Source organism: Papaver somniferum, chromosome 4, assembly GCF_003573695.1.
Source record: "Papaver somniferum cultivar HN1 chromosome 4, ASM357369v1, whole genome shotgun sequence".
NCBI lineage: Eukaryota > Viridiplantae > Streptophyta > Magnoliopsida > Ranunculales > Papaveraceae > Papaver > Papaver somniferum.
The window spans coordinates 119,544,336-119,549,147 of record NC_039361.1 but is presented as its reverse complement, the minus strand read 5'-3'; the positions used below and the strand labels follow the sequence as shown (position 1 = coordinate 119,549,147).

At 34.8% G+C, this 4,812-nt stretch overlaps 1 long non-coding RNA gene across 1 annotated transcript; it reads left to right on the top strand.

The window, feature by feature from the left end:
• The first annotated feature begins 217 nt into the window (after nt 1–217).
• Nucleotides 218–4,409, top strand: LOC113274227. The gene is made up of 5 exons (XR_003322876.1): nt 218–391; nt 2,041–2,105; nt 3,237–3,312; nt 3,392–3,482; nt 3,743–4,409. It is a non-coding gene; the product is annotated as an uncharacterized LOC113274227 (long non-coding RNA).
• The last annotated feature ends 403 nt before the right edge of the window (nt 4,410–4,812 follow it).

Sequence of the window (4,812 nt, the reverse complement as noted above, 5' to 3'; positions counted from 1 at the left end):
TCCCGGGGTTTTTCTGCATTTGCGGTTTCCTCGTTAACAAAATTTCTGATGTCTGTGTTATTTCTTTTTCGAATTATATTTTGTTATATAATAGAAATATCACAGGTTATGATACCGTCCAAGTTATTTTTCTTGTTCAATCGAACTCGCAAATTCCTATTTGATAGATTGATACTTAGGTTTTATGTATTTTGTTTAAATCTGTGTGATTCGATTCTATTTTTTGTAAGTATGGAGAAAGAATTGTTGTGATACGGATCTGATGAATTAGAAATTAGGGATTTGATTGTGGGTTTTATTCGATTTGATGATGGAATCTTAGTGATGATTTGATCTGACGAGATTATTGTTTGATTGATGACATTGACTCTGTGTGGTTGCAGGCAAAGGGGTAAGTCTCCTGCATATACTTTCGTTCTTTATACATTGCAGATAACTTGTTTGTGATCACTTGTTAGGATTTACACATTAGTTATTCAGGTGTTGGTCGAGTTATTGAGATTTTTTACTTGTTTGCTGACATTGCTGTAGTTGTCAACCTATGTGAAGCCTATATCTGAAATCATTAGTTTGATTCATATACCAAACTCGATATCCAGTGAAAAAAAATATAGGCTAACAAACCAACAAGGTCATAACTATAAATAACCCATACATCGATGATTTTGGTGTGAAATCCTACAATTTTAGTGTCTTATTCTTACGTATTGTACTGCATGTGATTTCGAATGGTGTAAATAGTTTTGTGGAGATTAATGATGTTTTGCAGACTCCCAAGTTCTGTTCTTCTATCCAAAATTAGGTCTTAGAATTATATTTCGAACTAGCCTATAACGTGTTTGTAAAAATGATCCAATGAGCTGCTTTGTTAATTCAAATTCCACCCTTAGACAAAGACTTAGATTTTTCTTATGGACCTTACATATCATTTTCTCCCACCATGCAGCTCAAAAATCTCAGCTCCATGTTTTGTTTTATGACTCTGGCTTAAGTTTCTTTCTTTTTAGCGTTGTTTGCATAACCCAACTTGGAAAATGATAGCTTTTAATTTGTGCCTGAACTTGAACTATTTTTCTGAAATTTTGAATTGTTAGTATAAAACTTAAGCAAATGAAAGAAATAGGTACCCGTTTAGTCCCTTGTTTTGACATTGTGTTTGCATTTTTTTCTTAGTGTTAACCCCTCGTCAATTAGAACTAACTTAATTCGGTTTGATTCCTAAACGTGTGAGCATGTGCTGCTTTATACATCAAGTCCACTGCGTTAGCATTTTGGTTTTCCTAGTAATGCTCTTTAATTTATTTAGCCTAAAGTTTGGTTTGGATCATTTCTTATCTCTCTGTACAAGCATTTGTCTTCCTATGGATCACGTACTTGCTGCTAAAATATTGTGTTCTTATTAAGATTTTGTGAAGTGATCTATTGTATACACCAGCCCATTTGAATTATTTACATTTCTTTTTATGAAATCTTGGATTGGAAATTGGCCATGAAAATCATTAGAGGTTGCCAATTGGCCATGAAGATTATTAGAATTTGGCAATTGGCCATGAAAACTATTACACTTTGGCAATCGGCCATTTGGCAATTGGCCATGAAGATTATTAGAGTTTGTCAATGGGCCATGAAGACTATTACAGTTTGGCAATTGGCCATGAAAACTATTACACTTTGGCAATCGGCCATGAAAATTATTAGAGTTTGGCAATTGGCCATGAAGATTATTAGAGTTTGTCAATGGGCCATGAAGACTATTACAGTTTGGCAATTGGCCTTGAAAATTATTAAAGTTTGGCAATCGTCCATTAATATTAAAAGAGTTGGAAATTGTCCATAAAAACTAGCTGAATTTGGCAACTGGCCATGAAGAAATTGTGGAGTTATTTCTTGTTTATTTCACTTCTTGATTGTGCAAAGTTTGTTTTTTCTACAAATGTTCTTGTGCTCTTTTCTATTATTTATGTTTCCGCAAGCACCATTCTTTCGCCATTAACTCCTATTGGGAATTGCTCACCCCTTTTTCTTGTTTTCCTCCCGCAGAGTACGGGAGGAGCTTGCAACAGTAAGCTCGGCAGAGCTTACGTCAGGCTACAAAAGCTTCCAATGTTAGTATTTTCTTACGATATGTATATCATGGGGATAATCTGGGGTAGTTAGTTGTGCTTTGGTTCCATATCATTTTGCTTTATTTTGTTGTTGGAACCCTGTACAGAGTTTCCATATAGTTTGTGAATGAAAGTTGGTGGTGTAATGAAGGGAAGGTCTAACTTTTAGGTGGCTAAAAATAAAGACTGAACACGGAACTCATTTTTCTGTCAAATATAAGTGTGCATGTTCTGTTTATAAATTATTACCTCTTCTGAGTTTCTACATTAAGTAATTGCTATTTTAAATTCATGTAAATCTAGTAGCAAGTGCCGGTCTTGGTATATTCTTGCAACAGTGCTTTTGAATCCCCTTTATTGTCAGATTACTATGTATTGCATGCGTACTCATGTATGTGTCATTATGTGCTTGCTTGATCTTTTCTTTTAAACTCTTGAGCCTGATCAATTTTGCTGCTCTAGATCATGGTACAAAATGTGTTTGCTCCCTCTACTATTTTAGTATATTTTACTCTTTCTAATTATGCACTTCAATTTGAATATCCTTATGTACATCGTTGTTTACACCTTGAACCTCCACTCACAGTTAGAATCTAGTACGGGCCACTTTAGGCATTGGACTAGTCTTCTAAGTCCATTAGTTTAGACTGATAAAGTTTGTGGTACTCAAATTATTTTGTGTAAGGATGCTTAAGTTAAACTTTTGCTTGAGTTATGTTCGTACCTTGGAATCACTATTGGCATTAGTACTGATTCTTGGAGTTACTCAGGACATTTTTTTCGTTCATGCGTAAGCCGGTAAATGTTTTATTACATTATCGTGTTTGATTTCTTGGGCTTGCATCCATTCAAATTTTTACACTGTGTATGAAGATAGACCATTGTAGATGTTTTCTTTGTTGTTATCTGTCTCTCCTCCAGTAATGTGTATGATAGACATGAAATTATTTGTGATTAGAATGTTGAAACATGAAGGGTAATCACACTTGAGGATGCAACATCGCTGGTGTGTGCGCTATAGGTGTATTTGGATATAATATTTCTGTAGTGCTTGCCATACTCGTAGTTTGGTTATTGATCTTTCTATATTCTCCTAAACCTATTGAACTGACAGACATGTCATCGTAATAGGTGAAGAATCCATTTGAAGAAGATGGGTAGTTGGGATTACAAACTGTATTGATTTTCGCTTCAACTTACAGACAAGGTACACAATGATCTCTTATCTGTTTCAAAAGAATTAGTATCTTAAATATGACAACTTAGGTTTAATCTTTTCTTTATAGGGTTGATAAGGCTGAATCAGCAAATACTGGCCAGGATTCTACATTTCAGATAGATGCATCTTGGCAAGCCAATAAGAACTTCTTGTTCAAGGTTAGCATCTGTTGGTTGAACCTGTTACACTAGAACTATATATCATACTAAGTTTGCTAAATTAGTTAAGCCTTTTTAATTTTATAAGGAAAAGTGGGTCTGTTAAGCTCATCAATAGCTCTAGCATTCAAGTCATGTTTGAAATCTTCCTTCACATTCAGCTTTTCTGGTACAATCACGTATCACATACACGATACCTACTGTAGTTTTCTATGGCATCACTATAACATGGCATATGATCACATTGCTTTTGTTTGCAGCTGTTAGAGATCGTAGGACTGCCACCACAAGTTTTGGGTTTGGGCTTCGTGCTGAGGATCGTGTCTTTGGGCGTTTTCCTTAGAGAGCCTATGAAGATCTTAATGAGAAAAGGCAGTTGTTTGTTATTTTCCTTCAGCACTTCAAAATGGAAGTGTGCATGAATCAGTTGCATTTTAAATTCTATAAATTAGTTTTTTTCTGGATTGTTAAGTTCATTCAGTACGGCATGACTTCACTGCTATGCTTATGTTAAAATGCATTCTTACTTCACCGCTATCCTTATGTTAAAGTGCATTCTTATTGCAATGAGTTTAGGTCTGGTCACTAATACCTTAGTTGGTAGCTCGTACTTAAAATTTGTGGTCCTGATTATGTCATTACCTTATCAGTACATAGTTTTAACTTATTTTTATGTTTTGTGTTTGTGTTGAACAGGCTGAGTTCACCCAGTCGTAAGCAGTTCTCAAATCTACATGTAAGTCTTGTATATTTGAGCTGCAGTTTGTAAATCTTTAAGGCCAGTGAGAATAAATCTTAGTGTGCTCCACTATGAGATAGCTTTGTATACGAGTGTTGAAGAAAATGTAGTCATAAGATCGATAAACGCGTTTTTTTAATTTAGTTTCCTTCCTTTTCTTTTGTAAATGTACTTGATGTTTAAACGTGTATGAACATATCAGTATTATTTATGAAGAATTGAGTTGATTAATCAGATAAATTACAGGGTGTATGTAATAGTTTCAGGATAAAATTGAAATGGGAGAAAATATTGTGACTAGGTCAATGAAGACTGAACTATTTTTTTTTGCCTGTTGCATAAATTTAGCAACTTTTATTATCTGTTGCTAAATTTTTACTGCGATTTTTTGGATCAGTCTTCGTTGACAGTCGAGATTTAGCAACTAATAGTAACAAATTCGCAACATCTGTGATCGGTTGCTAATTGTTTGCGTCGCAACAGTTTAACAATGGCGAAAACAGTTGCGACTCGAATTTCGCAACAATAATTTTCGTTGCGAAAATTCCCGTCGGCCCCTGTTGCAACAGCTGAGTGCAGTTGCGACCCCGA